The sequence below is a fragment of the Hyperolius riggenbachi genome, chromosome 7 (assembly GCF_040937935.1).
Source record: "Hyperolius riggenbachi isolate aHypRig1 chromosome 7, aHypRig1.pri, whole genome shotgun sequence".
Lineage (NCBI taxonomy): Eukaryota > Metazoa > Chordata > Amphibia > Anura > Hyperoliidae > Hyperolius > Hyperolius riggenbachi.
The window spans coordinates 217,419,407-217,438,953 of NC_090652.1; the positions used below are offsets into that span (position 1 = coordinate 217,419,407).

Below are 19,547 nucleotides of genomic sequence, written 5' to 3' on the forward strand. Positions count from 1 at the left end.
GTTTTCACTGGCTGATGCAGCTGGTGGATCGCATACAAAATCCGCTTGGTGTGCACCCAGCCAAATATCTGCTCTCTGCTCCCAAAACCGCTAGCGTTTTGACGATCTGCTAGCGGTTTTGGTGTGCACTGGGCCTTAGTGTGTACCAGCCCTTATTCAAGTCATCCCCTCTTTAGTCTCCACTTCCCAAACAGGGTTTATCCCTGCTAGACAGCCTGTAGACATTATATTAGCAATGAATATTGTACAATACACCTTGCTGACAAATAATAGTTTGGTGCTTCTGAGCCTTGACCTGGTCAAGGCATTTGAGTCAATTATGAGGGCTAACATCCTAGGATCACTTATTGGCTCTATCGCTTCTTTGATGAAACTCTTAGCCTAGGCCAGTGGTTCTCAACCTTTTTAGCACGTGTACCCCTTCGTGAGTCATCCCTCAGGCTCAGTTGTACACTGCTGCTCCTCAATGTCCCTTGAGCTTTTCAACGGTTAAAATGCAGCTAATTGGGTGATAGCATTTCATTGAAAGACTCCTGCTCTGTCGCTTGACCAATTTCAAACCTGAGTGGGTCTGATTAGTGATACAGATAGACTATATCATGTTCTTTCCTATTCTCAAGAGAAAAACCAACTTGACTTTACCCCAGCTCAGGTACACCTCTTGTTATGTAACTTAACTGTCTTTGCCCTCCTAAAATAAAATATCAACACCAATATGGCAGACTTTTTGCCTGGAACTTTGTTGCTTTGTTGTTGGGTTGGGCTTTATTGTTACACAAAATGTCTCTGGGACTGAAGTTTGACTTTTATTATCACTGTATTATACTCATTTATGCAGTTGCTTATCTGCTTATGTGGAAGACTAAAGTCTTTTTTAGCCTGCATATGTATATGGATGAGAATTGTATCCTGTATATGATTTTGAGTCTTTGGACTCAGTTTGACTGGACACTCTAGTCCTAACTTTTTTCTTATTTTTTGTGTTTTCTAATAAAGCCTTTTTGTACACTAAACATAATGAAAACGAAATTCAAAACAAAAATAGATCTGCAAAAACACACTCAGAGACACACACGTATACACACACTCTCTCTCTCTCTCTCTCTCTCTCTCTCTCTCTCTCTCTCTCTCTCTCTCTCTCTCTCGCGCTCTCTCTCTCTCCAGCTTGCTCTCTCGTGCTCGCTCTCTCTCTCGCTCTCTTGCGCTCGCTCTCTCGCACTCACTCTCTGTCTCTCTTGCTCTATTGCTCGCGCTCGCTCTCTCTCTCGCGCGCACACACACATCCACCCATTTTTATATAGGGGCCCCTTTGCTTTATTGAATGGCAAGTCTTTTCATATAAAACTGACATTAAATATAGAAAAAAGCACCATCTGATCCAGAAGCTCGGAGCTCCCACTGCTCAGTAAAGAATAATTCAATGCATTTTTATTCTGAGCCTATCAGACACTTCCTGGGTCTGTCTTGATATTAGTTCATGATGTGAGTGCATAGTTTGCTGAAAGAGTTGGGAAGGGGGGGCTGCACTGTGAACACTGTATATCTTGCTTGGAAGAGGAGAGACGTGTATCAGTCAGCTGCTGACCTCTGCTGGCCTATCAGCAGGGTGGGAGAGCGGCTTTGTTCATAATATATTATAGTGCACAGTGGGGTCATAGAATAGAGCAGAAGAGCATATGCTGGCTGTTCTGTGCTGTTAGGTTATCTAAACCTCAGGACTGGCTGAAAGGAATTTTTTAAATTTGAGATGAGAATTATGAGAATTCCATTTTACTGCTTAGCATGTATATCTTCACTGACTGAGGGAATCAAATGTAAGTCCCCATGCACTAACTGTTTTTTTTTTTTTTTAAAGCCATGCGATTTGCGATCCAATCATGTTTCTTTTATTTTCCACTATCACAAATGCACTGCGGTTGAGCTGTGATTCATAAAGTGTATGTCGTGTATGCCTACTGTACCCGGTCCAGGAGTATTATATTGGCCAAGAGTGGAAAAGGCCCAGGAGCTTCCCCTGCATCTCTTGAAAAAGTGGCGTGACTTGCCGTGATACCAGTGGAGCCGTCCGCCGGGGCTCCCTCCTCCTCCTCCTCCTCCTCTCCACTCTTGGTTAATATAATATTCCTGGACCGGGTACAGTATTGATCTGTGTGCACCTTCTACACACGTTGGTCTCCTCATCGCCTCTTGTTCACAGCACTTGGTCATTTGGGTTTTGCATTTGTTTGCACGTTATTGATATATAATATATATAGTTGATTGCATCTCTATATTTACTATTAGGTCACTCATATTGAGTTTATATAAGTATTCACGTATGTTTGGTCAATGCTATAGAGCCCGGGTTCTACACCCCTAGGCGGCTCAATACTGAGAACCTTGGGTGTTTATTATAATTATTCCTAGCTCTATTCTATTGTGATGTACATATGGTCATTTATATTGCTGGAGAGGATTATTTTAATTGATTTTATGCTTACTCTTTAGTGTAATTACTGCATTAATAAAATTGTTATACTTTTTGTTAATACATGTGTGGTGCTTTTGGTGGGCCATAATAGTTGGTGCTTTTTTGATCTTATGATTATCTGTGCTCCAGGACACACTATAAGCAGAGTGCAGGGATTTTTCTGTTGTATAACTTATCAGATATGCACACTTCTGCATGCAATGAATTGGCTGTTGCAATAAATGTTTGTTACTGGGATACATGTAAATCGCTACCTGATTTGTTCAGACTTCTGCATAAATCTTGAGCTACAATATTGCAAGAGAAAGTCAAACTATTGCAACAAAAAACTTTTTTTTCTATTATTACTACAAAACTTCAAATACACATAAACATTCTCTCTTTAATAAATAATTTAGAGTGTATTTGGTATTAACCTCCCTGGCGGTGCATTTCTGACTGGAATTATGAGTCAAAAGCGGTACAATTTTTTCCAAGAGTTTTAGGCCTCCAATTCATAAGTCATAACTCATCAAAATATGCCAGAATAAAAGCCTGGTAGACATTCTGCATATAAATAAAAGACTAAAACACACATTTGTTGAATTGATTACATTTATGAGTAAACTTAAATTGTGAAACTGTACAAATAAGGCAGGCAGAGAGTAGTCAAAATCCAGTCAGAAGTCGGTGCAGGCGGCAGAATATACGGTACATAAAATAAATGAAATACACACACACACACACACACACACACACACACACACACACACACACACACACACACACACACACACACACACACACACACACACACACCTCACTTCTATTTCCTACGCCTAAAAAAAGGGTTCTGCTACCCCTACATCGTCACGCCGCAACCACCGCACTGATTGGCCGCCGGCTCCCCAGAAGAATAGCGGGGACATGGGGATCCTGGCCGCCAGAGCAAAGGTAGAAAGCCTTTGGGGAGAAGCCTGGGCCCCGCGCATGATCAGCACTCGAAAGAATGCACGTGCTGTTTTTAGGCAGCACGGGCTTACCGCTATTAGCTGAAAAAGCGGAGCCCGTGCTCAGGTCGGGGTTACTGCCAGGGGGTTAAATATGATCAAAAAACAGACTTCAGTAAAATGTGCTCATAAAGCCTTAATAAACCTTTATTGGGAGTTTTTTAGTTGTACAAAATTTATAAGACCACACCAGTTTGTTTTGAGCACGATTGCTCTTCCTCAAGGCTATTGTACAATCAAAAAGCTCCCAATAAAAACAGCAATAAATAAACTATAGGGCATGGGCACAACATAAAGTCTGGAACTTGAAAGCACCACCCAGATAAACCAGGTCATCTTGTGGACAACTCCAGACCCAGGGTGGGTTTATATGTTGCTTTGAAGTTTTGTACAAATAAAACTGTAGTAGTTTATTGACTTTTTTGATGAATTATATCCTTGCAATATTGTGATCACGCTGAGTGTAGTGGAACACCTTAAGGATATTCTACCGAATCTGTATTTGTCCCTCCCATATGAACCAAACAGAAGGATGAGAATGCTGGGATGTTCTGTACAGTAAGGTACACAAAGACAGTCCAAGCACTGTCCCTTTAACTACTTTATTTATTTGCTCAGACCAAGCTTGCAAACAATGACAGCTTCACATACAGTATATGCAAGATAAATCAAACCTGCAATAGTTGGTGGTGGTGGGGTGAGTGGAAGTCGGGTGACAGGACGGTACATACAGGACAAATCATACATGTTAGGTTAGGGGGGAAGTGTTTGTGAAAATGGTTGCCTGGTAAAAACGCAGGCATCATCTTCCACCCCCATTTACTGGGTGTCGGGCATCCACCCCTCCGATGTACCTATTGGTTCTGTGCAGTAAACTCACTGAATTACAAAGGACTTTGTTTAACACAGAAATGTTATGCAGATTTTTAATAAATGTGGAATTGCCCTTTAAGAGTAGATCCTTTCTATTTGAATCGTTCAATGACCTCTCTGTGACCACCTAACGCCGCTTGATGGCCATAGAGTGGCTCTGTTGTCCCTCAGCGACGTCATATGGGGTAAACTCGCGAGGAGTGAGATTAGACGAGAGTTCGCACGAACGCGAGCTCCCGTCTGTAAACACAGAGGGGCACAGCAATGTTTTGTTTTCTTCTAAAAGAAAAATCATTTATATAGCGCTGACATCTAACACAGCGATGCACAGAGTATTGCTTGTCACTTAACTGTCCCTAGAAGGGGCTCACAATCTAATTCCTATCATAGCCAAATGTCTATGTACAGTATACATGATGTAGTTTATGTATTGTAGTGTAGGGCCAATTTAAAAAGGGGTGGGGGGGAGGGGGAATTAAAAAAAAAAATACAAAACTTCGGTCTCTTTTCATTAATAAAAAAAAAACCTAATAGCAGCAGCAATCAGATACCACCAAAAGAAAGCTCTATTTGTGTGCTAAGCTGTATGACCGAGCAATAAACTGTTAACGTTGTGAAGTGCAGAATTGTAAAAAATGGCCTGGTCACTAGGGGGTATAAACTGCTTGTCCTCAAGTGGTTACATTTTATATGGAAATTAATACATATGAGTCTGTGGTTCTTGTTTGGAGCTGTTCCTGCTGGTGTGATTGGTAAGCTTTGTTAGGCCTGGGACCCAGTACAGTTGCTTTGCGTCAAATCGCTTTGCCAAATTGCAGAGGTGTCACAATTTCCCTGCGATTTTAGCTGCTGAAATTACTGATATGATTGCTCTGGGACCACTCCCAAATACTGCAAGCAGCATTTTGCGGTCGCTCTGCAATCGCAACCCTTCTAGAGGGACCACCCTCCTAGGGATCCACTTATGTAGCCTTTGCCGATCGCCCGCGCACCCAAAAAAAAAAAAAGCACTCCTAGTGGGTCCAAGGCCTCAGTCAAAAAGGGTCTTGTTCTACTGCTTTGAAGTAAAGAAAATAGCTCAACTTTATTTTTAGTAGCTCCAAATAAGGCCAACCAGACAGCAGGCCAAAGGCTTTTGTAAAAGTCTCATTAATTGCAACAATAAAACAAGACTTATACTTTTTTTTGTGTGTGTTTTTCACAAACTAGCCAATGTAGTACCACAATAACACAAATTAAATGCTCATTTGTAGTATTTTATACTATTTACATATAAATAGAATACCAAAATTAAAGCCCAATTCTGTGTAATTCTGTTTTTTTGTTTTTTGTTTTTTTTTTGTCGTCTACCTGTCCTTCTCTATCACCCCAACTAACCTAACTGTGCACCTCACCTCCCCAAATTCCCCTATACTCTCCACTGAGAGTCTTCATCTTTGGGGTGATGCACCCTACCATCTGGGCAGACAGTCCATGGAGACGAAGCACCTCTGAGCTATGATTTAATTACCACTGTCCCAAACTCCTCCCCCCCACACCACACCCATCATCCCTTCCCAAGATCCATTGCCTCACTCCCACATTGTCAAGCCATCTGCTGCATCATTCTCACATCCCCATATATTCATATTCTGGCTATAACAGCAGCCACACCTTCCCTCTGATCAGCAGAACAGGAAGGTGGTAATTGACAAGGAAATCACTTTTTTACTTGAGAAGTTTACTTAAATAGTTCTTTGGCTCTTAATGTGGTACTGTAATAGAATGAGGTAAGACTTTTGTAAGCTTTTAAATTTTAAGTAGCAATGTCAAGTTTTTTTTTTTTTTTAATGGCAGACCTTACTTAACTTTATTATAACTTAACTTTATTATAGTTTATGCTATTGCACCTGAAGCTATCTGTATTGTCTTGGAGTTATCAAACAAGCACCTGGAAATACCTGCTAAGTTCAGAAACCTTGTAGAAGAACTGAATAAATGTAGTCAGCTCAAAGGGCACCTACAACCTCCCCCCGTAGTGTAAGTCTGTATGTGAGCAGCCTTATTATCCTTTAACCATTCCTGCCCACCACTTTCCACTTGGCTGGGGCTTTCCACAGCTGCTCTGATTCTCAGTTCGTCCCCTTTACTGACTGCACGTGTGCACACTGTGAGGCTACCAGTCTGTGGGTATTAATGTACCAACCTAACTGCATAAGCACAAATTAAAATGGTGGGTGTGGCATCATGTGGGATTGTGGCGCTCCCAGGAATGAAATCACAAAATAGGATAGGGGTGGGGCCAACATGTACATTCAGGATTGCCACATGTGTTGCATTAGAACCTATTCACGAAACAAGCAAAATAATCAGGATGAGTATTGGTTCACTTTTAAAGAGAATCCCAGGTGAGAGTTATATGGAGGCTGCCATATTTATATCCTTTTTAGCAATACCAGTTACCTGGCTATCCTTCTTCTGATCCTCTGCCTCTAAATCTTTTAGTCAAAGACTCTGAACAAGCATGTAGCACATCAGGTGTTTCTGACATTGTCATATCTGACAAGATTAGCTGCATGCTTGTTTCTGGTGTACCTCAGACACTGCTGCAGTCAGTTAGAACAGCAGGGCTGCCAGGAAACTGGTATTGTTTAAAATGAAACAAATATGTCAGCCTCCATATCGCTCTCACCTCGGGTTCACTTTAAGGAATATTAGAAACCTTTTCTCCCACATCCCATACCATAATGATCAGTTAATTGATTTCCTCTAATAAAGTTGGACCAAGGGTGTGCTAACAAATCCTACTGTGAATCCTTAGAGGGACCTTACTTTTTTTTTTTAAATTTTCATTATACGCTGTAAAATACTATATAGTATGCTTTGTCAAAACGGGAATATTAACCTAAATATTCATATTAGTAGCTGATAACCTTTCGGGTACGAGCAATAAAATACAATTTTTTAAATCTTTTTTTTTTAGTTCTAAATGCAGAGAAACTTCACAGGATACTTCACATTAATAGAAAATATGTTTAAGGGGTCTTGGACCAGGTTTGCATGCCTTACAAAGCTATCACAATTCTCCTAAAACAATAGCGCTTATCACTATATAACTATATGTATATGTGTGTGTGTGTATATATATATATATATATATATATATATATATATATATATATATATATATATATATATATATGTATGTATATATATGTATGTATATATATATATATATATATATATATATATATATATATATATATATATATATATATATATATATTATATTTATATTTGGTACAGTTAAAATCCCCAAGTGTTGCACCTTGGCACTGTGGTAATACACACATCCTAAAACATTGGAAGATATCATAAAACAAGTGTCTTTTTAACTGTACTGTTCAGTTATACGTTTAGCACATTGCTACTCTATACACAAAACTTGCACAGTATTTAACAATATATTAAGCCATATCTCTGGGACCACAGACGCATGTGACTGTATGAAACAAAATATTTTGGAAAGACAGATGAATTTGAGTCCAGATGGCTATAAAAATTAATAGTAAATTGCACCGGGGTTTGATTCCCTTGCACGATTCATGCAGTCACACAACAGAGAAACATTTGCCAATCCAAGCACTTACCAATGGGTGTTTGCTGAAGGTGTTGTTGATCTGTAACTTCAGAGCATGTCCCTGTGCGATATTCATTCACAAAGTCTTCTGTGCGGAGCTGTACAGTAAGAAGGGAAACCATCAGCAGGCTGAGTCTGACTTGCCAATTCTTCTAGCATGAAACATGACAATTAAAATGGGAATTCACTGCCCCAGTGTAACAAGAGCGACAGAAGCAGCTGGATTCTGATGCTAAACATGTCCAAGGGAATCACAGTGAGCATGAGGATTATCAGTTATTTAACATCACAGCTTGCTCTCCGCCTCTGTCAAACTGCTGGGGAAAAAAATACATGACAATAGAAGCAAAAACAGCCCTGACAGGCAAGACAGCAATGTGCCACAGCAGCTATGTGCAAGTTTCCATACAGAGTGTCAGTACAGTGCACAGCAGGAGGGGGGACAGAAGCAGCCCTCACCTGGTCAGCAGTACTTGTTGCTATTTCCAGAGCTCACACAATCCATTCTGTTTTGCCTACAACACCCATGTAGACACAAACCAATCAGACATCCCAGGGGCAGTAACTGGATCGTGTCTCGTGTTTGTCAGAGGAATTCCGCCTAAATCGCCTTTTTTTTTTTTTTTTTCTGTCAGCAGCAAACGGCTCACAGCACAGTGACACGCAGTAACACTTACCTAATGCATTCTCATGGGACCATTAGTGGAAAGATGCTGAGGAAATCCTTAAAAATGAAAAATAAACTGGAATGGTAATATAAAACATATAACAAAATGGTAAACATTTGAGTGACTTTTTAACATTCCTGTGCTGTATTTTTTTTATTTTTTTTAACAATACACTTTTGCTTGATTAGGGATGAGCGAAAACATCCTCAAACTTCGGGCGGTTATGCAGATTTTCACCGAAGCTATTTGGCGAATTCCATTACAGTTAAAGAGACAAATTTAAAGGATACCAGAACTGGAATTGATATTAAAAATGGGGGGAGCAGGCTAGTGTTGGGCGAACATCTAGATGTTCGGGTTCGGGCCGAACAGGCCGAACATGGCCGCGATGTTCGGGTGTTCGACCCGAACTCCGAACATAATGGAAGTCAATGGGGACCCGAACTTTTGTGCTTTGTAAAGCCTCCTTATATGCTACATACCCCAAATTTACAGGGTATGTGCACCTTGGGAGTGGGTACAAGAGGAAAAAAAAATTTAGCAAAAAGAGCTTATAGTTTTTGAGAAAATCGATTTTAAAGTTTCAAAGGGAAAACTGTCTTTTAAATGCGGGAAATGTCTGTTTTCTTTGCACAGGTAACATGCTTTTTGTCGGCATGCAGTCATAAATGTAATACATATAAGAGGTTCCAGGAAAAGGGACCGGTAATGCTAACCCAGCAGCAGCACACGTGATGGAACAGGAGGAGGGTGGCGCAGGAGGAGAAGGCCACGCTTTGAGACACAACAACCCAGGCCTTGCATGAGGACAAGAAGCGTGCGGATAGCATGCTTTGTACCACCATGCAGTCATAAATGTAATAAAGATAAGTGGTTCAATAAACAGGGACCACGCGGCAACGCTAACCCAGCAGCAGCACACGTGATGGAACAGGAGGAGGCGCAGGAGGAGAAGGCCACGCTTTGTGAGACACAACAACCCAGGCCTTGCATGAGGACAAAAAGCGTGCGGATAGCATGCTTTGTACCGCCATGTAGTCATAAATGTAATAAAGATAAGAGGTTCAATAAACAGGGACCACGCGGCAACGCTAACCCAGCAGCAGCAGCAGCAGCAGCACACGTGATGGAACAGGAGGAGGCGCAGGAGGAGAAGGCCACGCTTTGTGAGACACAACAACCCAGGCCTTGCATGAGGACAAAAAGCGTGCGGATATAGCAGCAATGCTTTTTGCCGCCATGCAGTCATAAATGTAATACAGATGAGAGGTTCAATAAACAGGGACCGGAAACGCTAAACCATCCCAGATGTTCATCGGTCATGTTACTTGGTTGGGGTCCAGGAGTGTTGCGTAGTCGTTTCCAATCCAGGATTGATTCATTTTAATTTGAGTCAGACGGTCTGCATTTTCTGTGGAGAGGCGGATACGCCGATCTGTGATGATGCCTCCGGCAGCACTGAAACAGCGTTCCGACATAACGCTGGCTGCCGGGCAAGCCAGCACCTCTATTGCGTACATTGCCAGTTCGTGCCAGGTGTCTAGCTTCATGCCCGGTTTCAGGTCCAGCGGTGCCAGCCACAAATCCGTCTGTTCCTTTATTCCCCTCCAAATTTCCTCCCCTGTGTGCTGCTTATCCCCAAGGCAGATCAGCTTCAGCAACGCTTGCTGACGCATGCCAACAGCTGTGCTGCACTGCTTCCACGATCCTACTGCTGCTGGTGCTGGGTTAGCATTTCCGGATGAGGTACAGCTTTGAGATGCGTTGGAGGAGAAGGAGTCAGAGAGGTAGGTGCTGCTGTTGTTATCCAGCTGTTTGCGGCGTGGGCAACACCCGCGCCGTAGCAGGTGAGGAATCGCTGCCAGGCTCCACAAGGTTCACCCAGTGCGCGGTAAGGGAGATGTATCGACCCTGGCCGAACGCACTCGTCCAGGTGTCAGTGGTGAGGTGAACCTTGCAGGCAACGGCATTCTTCAAGCTTCGGGTTATTTAGCTGACCACGTGCTCATGCAACTCAGGCACTGCAGAGCGCGCAAAGTGGTAGCGGCTGGGAACCACGTAACGTGGGATGGCCACTGACATCATGCCCTTGAAGCTGTTTGTCTCCACCACTCGATATGGCAGCATTTCGCAGGCCAGAAGCTTGGCTATGCTGGCTGGCTGTTACTGCCACGGCCCGGGGGTCATTTGCTGGCAATTTCCTCTTGTGCTCAAACATCTCAGAAACAGACAACTCAACCGTAGCGCTGCACACCGAAGGGCTGTTGGTTGTTGTGTTTGATGAACACTGGGAGACCTCAAGAGCACTAGTCCGGAAAGTGACAGTGTCAGCATCGTCTGATGTTTGTGAATGTTGTGAACCACGCAATGGCTGGGCTACTGCTGCTGCTGAGGCGGGTCTGGTGGTGAGTCTGGTGAACCCAAGGGAGGCAGTGTTGCTGGTGGTACCCTGTCCTGCCGCGTTTGCCCACAGAGTGGGATGTTTGGATAGAATGTGGCGGCTCATGCTGGTGGTGGAGAGGTTGTTAATACTTTTCCCCCTGCTCAGGCGGGTCTTGCACACCTTGCAAATCGCCATGGTAACATCCTCAGTGCAGTCTTCAAAGAAAGCCCAGACTTTAACTGGCTGAGGACTCGGACCTCGTGCGTGATGTGCTGGTGCTGCTTAACCCACTGCTGGACGCTTGAGAGGTCATCCAAGTAATTATCTGGTCCTGTTCTTTTGGATCTGTGAGGGTTGTTGTCCTGGACAACATGGGCAGTATTGAGTGGGTTTTCTTGGGTGCTCCCCTGTGGCCTGTACGTGAACCGTCAGGGGAAACACCTCTTCCCTTGCCCCTCCCTCTTTCACCGGATTTCTTCCTCATTTCACTTATCCTTAAAGTACACGCTGACTGGCAGCAGTACAGTGGCAGTACAGAAATGCTATACAGTGGTGGGTGAGCGGTGTACCACTATTGTCAGCAGTGACACAGAGCACAATGCTATACAGTGGCGGGTGAGCGGTGTACTACTGTTCCCAGCAGACACAGAGTGGAAGTAAACACAATGCTATATAGTGTGGCTGAGCCGTGTACACAGAGTGGCATTAAACACAATGCTATATAGTCTGCTATATAGTCACCCCGAACAGGGTGATGTTCTGCAGAACCCGAACAGTGGCAAACACTGTTCGCCCAACACTACTGGGAGGGAACGCAGATTTTAGTACCTAAACACACGATACAACATGTTTTCCGGGGTCGGACTCTGAGGCACATACAGATGGTCCCGATCATCATCCTCATCATACAACTCTTCTCCTGAGTCTGACCCACCCACCACCTCTGCCACCCCAACATCCCCAGACACAGACCCCTCATCGTCCTCAACATTAACTTGGGATGCTGGCCTGAGCCAGACCTCCTCCTCCACATCAGGCCCCATCATCTCCTCAATGGCAGCCCTCATTAATCGCTCTGGCGACGGACTGATGGACACAACGTTCTCCTCCGGGGAGGGCTGCTGCTGACCACTGGCTGCTGGGGTGGATGTTATAGCTTGCGTGGGGCGTTGGCTGTTGCTGTTGTTGGGAGTGCTGCTCACAGCGGAGGTCTCTGGGGAACTCATGTTGAGCTCATATAGTGGTTGACGGTGAGTGGAGTATTACTGATCCCAGCAATATACACACTGACTGGCAGAGTACGCAATGCTATATAGTGTGGCTGAGCGAGGTACACAGAGTGGCAGTAAACAGAATGCTATATAGTGTGGCTGAGCGAGCGGTGTACCACTATTCCCAGCAGACACAGAACAGTGAACAGAATGCTATATAGTGTGGCTGAGCGAGCGGTGTACCACTATTCCCAGCAGACACAGAACAGTGAACAGAATGCTATATAGTGTGGATGAGCGAGCGGTGTACCACTATTCCCAGCAGACACAGAACAGTAAACAGAATGCTATATAGTGTGGCTGAGCGAGCGGTGTACCACTATTCCCAGCAGACACAGAACAGTGAACAGAATGCTATATAGTGTGGCTGAGCGAGCGGTGTACCACTATTCCCAGCAGACACAGAACAGTGAACAGAATGCTATATAGTGTGGCTGAGCGAGCGGTGTACTACTGTTCCCAGCAGACACAGAACAGTACACAGAATGCTATATAGTGTGGCTGAACGAGCGGTGTACTACTGTTCCCAGCAGACACAGAACAGTACACAGAATGCTATATAGTGTGGCTGAACGAGCGGTGTACCACTATTCCAAGCAGACACAGAACAGTGAACAGAATGCTATATAGTGTGGCTGAGCGAGCGGTGTACCACTATTCCCAGCAGACACAGAGTGGCAGTAAACAGAATGCTATATAGTGTGGCTGAGCGAGGTACACAGAGTGGCAGTAAACAGAATGCTATATAGTGTGGCTGTGCAAGCGGTGTACTACTATTCCCAGCAGACACAGAGTGGCAGTAAACAGAATGCTATATAGTGTGGCTGAGCGAGGTACACAGAGTGGCAGTAAACAGAATGCTGAGCGAGCGGTGTACTACTATTCCCAGCAGCGACACACAATGACTGGGGGGGACCCTGGCTAGCGTGGCTGGAGCGCGAACTACCCTGCCTGCCTACCCAAAGCTAAACCCACAGACAAATGGCGGAGATATGACGTGGTTCGGGTATTTATTTACCCGAACCACGTGACAGTTCGGCCAATCAGAGCGCGTTCGGGTCCGAACCACGTGACCCGTTCGGCCAATCACAGCGCTAGCCGAACGTTCGGGGAACGTTCGGCCATGCGCTCTTAGTTCGGCCATATGGCCGAACGGTTTGGCCGAGCACCGTCAGGTGTTCGGCCGAACTCGAACATCACCCGAACAGGGTGATGTTCTGCAGAACCCGAACAGTGGCGAACACTGTTCGCCCAACACTAGAGCAGGCATGTATCAGAGGCAGTCCTCATGCCTGCCACTCCACCTATTCTCCTCCTTAGTGTCCTAATACCTCCTCATCGTACTGTTGTGTGCAAGCACAGAGCGCTCCTGGCCAAGGGCGCCTGCACAATACTGCCTGACTCTGGCGACCTGGACTGAGCTGCCGCGGTGGGGGGTGGAGGAGAAGGGGGGTATGGGCTGTGGACATGAGGACTGCCTCTCCCACACGTTTTTAATATCGATTCCATCTCTGGTGTCCTTTAAAGGTTAATAACTAAGCCCTTACATGTTGGAATCCCCAAATGTGCTTGGTACAGTATGTGTAGAAGGACAGTGGCTATGATGGAAAAAATTAAACTTATGACGTATGTGTCATAACTGTGTGGTTTTATAGAAATTTCAATTTTGTGGTTTTTAATAGAAATGTCAATTTTCACACTTACAATTTTGATTGTAATTATGATTTTGCATGTAAACTTGATTTTGTGTTATATTTGCAAATTATGCAAAATTACATTCACGAAATTTACTAGTGTTTTGAACATTTTTTTTTTTTTTTTGCATATATGAGATAGCGCTGCCCAGTGTATAGAACTGCCCATACAGAAATAAACAAATTATATGCAAAGCACTGTTAGTTCTGTTCCTTCTTTTGTATATAGTATCTCAAATGTTCAATTTTAGAAGGCAGAGCTGAGCCACACAGGAGTTTCAAAACCATGTCCCATCTTTATGACTTTTTCATTAATAACTTTTTGTGATCTTTCCATCAACAACGTACTGCAATCTTCATATGACACTGTAGATGATCCACCACCGCACCCGGTTCACATTTGCGTTTTTTCACAGACCACGCCATACGGATCCGGCCATCAGGATCAGGTAAAAACTGTCAGTTTTTACAGCCAGTGTGCTGTAAACTGTCCATTTTCTATTTGTTCCTACGTAGCTGAAAAACTTTCAGTTTCTGGTCCGCTGGGCACAACAGTCTGGGAAAATAGGTACTGCAGCATTTTTTTTTTGTCCGGATAGATGTGAACGGATTTATTGGTTTAACATTGGATCCGCCTGCATACTGGTCCGTTTGTACAGTATACGTTCCACTCCTGTTCCGCTCACCGCTAATGTGAACTGGGCATTACCAAATTCATGGACCTATATGTAGATCGGTGTACACTTTGGAACACTAGTTTGTTCTACACCTCACTGGTACAGTCAGCAGCATCAGCAATGGACCTCAGCTAGGAAATACATACTCGTGTGACAATTGCCTCAAATAAAAAGAACATATATATATTATTAGTGTAAAATTGTACAGTATTTATTGACTATAAAACAGGTATGCACTTACACTTTCCATTAAAAAAAATCCGTATAGAGTTTTAAAACGGTCTCTCCCTTGTATGGTGGGCACTGGCTGGCTCAGCTTGCAATCAAGTGGTCGGTGCGCTAAGACCTCCAGGGCACAGCTGTGTATACTCCCCCTCATGCTCTTTGAGTTACAAGCTCTCACTTCCGCAACCAGACCCCCCCACATGTTTCACCATAAAAAATGTATCAGGGGCTTGGGTCTGGATGCTTCATTGAGAGTTATATACTCCTACTGGCCCTACCCCCCCCCCCTTCCCTATGGTATGCTTCCCTACTGATGCATCCCTTTCTTTCCCTTAAAACAATGGTCCTATTAGCGGATATTGTCTGTCCAAAAAGCTTAAAACGTTTTTCTAAGGCTACACAGTTATGATGCAAAATTGTAATGTGAAGTTTCAAACTATCGTGAAATTAATTTTGCATGTAATTGTAGGTTGAGTAATTTTGCATTGACTCATAATTTCACAAAATATTATTCTATGTGAAAATGCCCATTGACTTCAATCAATTTGGTGGTAATGGATTTTCTCATTCAAAATTGTAGCACATATACTTGGAGAACATAATAAAGGGAAGGGGTATGTAATTTGTCTAACCACATTTCTGATAAAGACACTTCTTAAAATTGTATGAAACTCAGCATTTTTTTCTGTGCGCTAAAAGATTAGTTACAGTCTTAAACTTACTATCACAGAAAAATTGTAGCAGAACAGCATTCAAACAGTTAAACAAAGTACTTAGTTCTTGAGTGGAAAGCTCCTTCCTTCAGTGGAAAGCCTTCTGGTCCCATCTGAAGAGGTATTATCTTTTGTTTACATTCCATTGTCAACATTCCTAGCTGTGCTGATGATGATGAGCTCTCTCTGCTTCTAGTATGGGAAGCAGGAAATTGCAAGAAAAATTAATTGATCTGGTGCACAAATCCCTGAAAGACTCAGTTCACCTCAAGAAAACCTGAGAGAAGGCAGGTTGAAAAATACAAAACATATTAAATTTAGGAACAACTGCCACTCTTCAGAACTTTATGTCAAAAATAGTTTATTGGTAGAAAAATATGTAACAAACACCCCTCTGAGCCACCCTAGCCCCTAAAAAAGCAGGAAATTGCAGTTGAGAAATGATCACAAAAAGATTTTAATATATAAATACAGCATCTATACAATAAAATGCAATGGCAGCTTTTAGGGCAGATAAACTGTACTTTGAGGCCTTGCAATTTGAAAACAGACATTACTTGTGCACAAAAGCAAATATGGTAACTGTATGGGTAATAAAAAGTAGGAAAACACATTTTTATTAAATGCTATGTCAGTGTTTTATCCAACATTAAGCTATAAGAAACTCAATTTTATATATATCAAAAATATCAGTGATTATGATAAACTGATACCAAATGATTACACAAACTAACATTGCACATAACTTTTTCATCAAGAAAGCAAAGTTCCAGCCATGCATATACTTTAAAGATTCAATCTAACCACATGACCATTCCCAATCACAGACTTTCTGTTAAGGACACATATCCAAAGCCCATAGGTAAGGATCAGACAAATGGAGCAGTTCAATCAGCAGGGAGTGAAAGTAGATGCCAGTGAAGCTAGCAGCCAATATGCAGATACAACATGCAGATAAGCAGCAGCATTCGTATGCATTCAATAAGGTGTTTTCCCCTTTAAATTGTATCAAGAGCTGTTACACCAGTCCAGCGTTCATGCAAACAGGTTGCTGAGATGTCACGGAGATGTGGCTGGATAAAGTGTACACTTGTGGAGAAGTTCATAGTGTAGCAGCGTGATAACAGTAAGTCAGCCGTTTGATGCATGCTGGATATGCTGAAGATGCTGGAAAGACACCATTCATGCTAGGCACATTCACCACACTTTATCTCACATTTAAACAGGGGTGGACAAGGGAATCAGGACTCCTCCAACCGACTGGTTTCGCTCATGTTAGACGACATGGCTTAGATACTAAGCGGGCTGAAATCTTCCCCTTATCTTTGCATAAGTTCCATACTTGTATAAGTTAACGGACAGTGTGCTCTGCACACAGACACGTGGATAATAGATAACAAATTAGGTATAGCCAAACTCTAAAACTATTAGTTAGATGAAAAGGCACATCCGAATTAGCAGACTGAAGGGGAAAGAGCATAGTATCTCATCAGCTGGACTAATAAACAATACCAAACTAAAGAAAATCCAATTTTTTTTATCGTATCCAGAAGTAAAGTAATCTTATCCAGTCAGATTGCAAGCAGTGCCAATGTTCATAAAAAGTGCTGCAAGCCTAAATCAGAATTGTGCCCCAAAGGGGCAAGAGTTTGCCATTTACGGTATGTAGCCAGCGGCAATCTTTTTGTTTCAAAATATAATCAAAATTGTTTCTCCGTGCAGAAATACTTACAGGTAAAACTCAAAAAATTTGAACATTGTGCAAAAGTTCAATTATATTCTTAATTCAACTTAAAAGGTGAAACCAATATATGAAATAGACTCATTACATGCAAAGCGAGATATTTCAAGCATTTGTTATAATTTGATGATAATAGCATACAGCTTATGAGAACCCCAAAATCAAAATATTAGACCATTAGAATATTGTGAAAATGTTACATATTCTAGGCTGAAAGTGTCAGACTCTAATCAGCTAATTAATCCAAAACACCAGCAAAGGGTTCCTACTTCATATATTAGATTCACCTTTTAAGTTTAATTACTGAAATAAATTAACTTTTGTTAGATAATCTAATTTTTGGAGTTTAAAATGTAGTTTATATGTGCGCTTTATCTTTTTGCCCCACAGATCACCACCATGGAAGTCCTTATAATGTTGTGCTAGAGGTGTTGTATATTTAATTTCTTTGATGTTTCTTATTTGCTCACCTATCTGAACATGTAATGGCCGTGTGTTCTTTCCAATTTGGTGAAGACCACAGGGGACAGGTGAACATATAGACAAGACCAGCAGCGACACAACTGATGAAGGCCTGGAGTTTTAAAAATTGTATTACCCAAATGTAACGATTTGTGTCAGCAAAGAACAGAATTCTGATTAGGTGATCTGCAGTATCACCTATAATGCAGATATATGCCTGATTATATGGTGATCTGCAGAATCACCTATAATACTGGTATATAAGAAGCTGATGTGACAACAAATAGCAATGAGTGATTGGTGCAACAGTAGTACTGATAGCTTTGACAATGCCTCACCAGAGGAGCTGGTGGGTACTAACAGTACAGTGCCCCTCACCAGAGTCAAGGGCCCTCTGGTGAGAGTATAGTAGTCAGACAGATCGGGTTCGGCAACAGACAGACAGATGCAGTACAAAATCGGGAGGCAGAGACAGGAAGGTATAAGCAAGCAGAGTCGGCAGCAAGATCAGATGGGCAGAGGTACAGAGTCAGCCAGAGTCATGCACAAATAACGCAGTAATGTAAATCTTTAAGGCTATCAAACAATTCCTATCTTGTGTGAAATCCCCGGTTTCCTCCCGGATCAAAGCACACCGGAACTATCTAAGGGTCTGAGCGCTAACACAGAGTATTCGCAACAGCAGACAAGTTGCGAGTGATTCAGCTAGGCTTATGAAGCAGAGGAGACCCCTCTGGCACGCCCCCTCCTATTAGCCAATGAGGAGCGGCGAGCGTCTCCTACACGTCAGCCGACCGGCCGGTCAGCTGATGCGCCTCCTCCCCGCATAAAGGTCCTGTCTGTGCGCACGTGACAAAGCAACCCTATGTGCAACTGACAGACCCATCCCCGGGGTGCTAGACGCCTGAGGCACGGAAACATTGCTAAACAGAGAGCTGGAGGCAGCTGCGGTGGTCGCGCTGTTCACCGCAGCCGCCTCTCCAACGTTTGTTACACCAAATCTGAAAAGGTTGCCATGTGATCCACCAGGGGGCATACCTGACCCCCACATCGTACATACCTTCGGAATGGCTTTCCCTAATCACATGACTCAGGAGGTCCCTTTAAACTCACTTTGCATAAGTTTCTGAGTGAGGATGCCATCTTTGCAGTCATGTGGGGTACCAACTGACAAGGACCTTTATCTCCGGTGAAGTGGTGAGAACGGCAATATTTATTAAGTATATTTTTAAGGGGCTACCAGTGTTAGCAATATGGTGTAAGGATTCAAAGGACTTGGTCACTATTTTTTTTATTCTGCATCTTATGACTTCTACCCATAACCCCTATCAGTATCACAATAATGCACTGTTCGTTTATATACAGTAAATACTTACCATATGTAAAGGGAAAAGTTAATACTTACACTAATAAAAATAACTGTAAAGGACAAGGGGGGAAAAGGAGGGGGAGAGCGCACTGGTTAGCCAACCGTGGAATAATCTCACCTGAGATTCTTGCCGATTAGCCCATATGGGTTAGTCGGCTGAAGAGCTTTTGTTCCACTCAGAACCGGGGACCAGGTCTTTCCAGCGATCTTCCTCCACAAGATGTACTGGCACATATGCTCCTCCGTCCACTGAACTTCAGTCCTGGATCAGATGTATTTGCACTCCTCGCAGATGCTACCTACCGCTATAGGCGGCCGCATTTATGCATAGGAGTGTCTGCACAGAGGTGTCTTGGATGTGCAGGAGGGATCAAGTTTGTGCCTATAATACTC

At 43.1% G+C, this 19,547-nt stretch overlaps 1 protein-coding gene across 1 annotated transcript in view; it reads right to left on the bottom strand.

The window, feature by feature from the left end:
• LRRC3 (leucine rich repeat containing 3) overlaps nucleotides 1-8,496 on the bottom strand; it is a 39,956-nt gene extending 31,460 nt beyond the window's left edge. The window contains exons 1-2 of the mRNA XM_068246951.1: nucleotides 8,411-8,496; nucleotides 7,962-8,049 (exon numbers count right to left, since the gene is read on the bottom strand). The gene's annotated coding sequence lies outside the window, so the exon portion shown is untranslated. The remainder of the gene's footprint in view (nucleotides 1-7,961; nucleotides 8,050-8,410) is intronic.
• Between the last annotated feature and the right edge of the window lie 11,051 nt (nucleotides 8,497-19,547).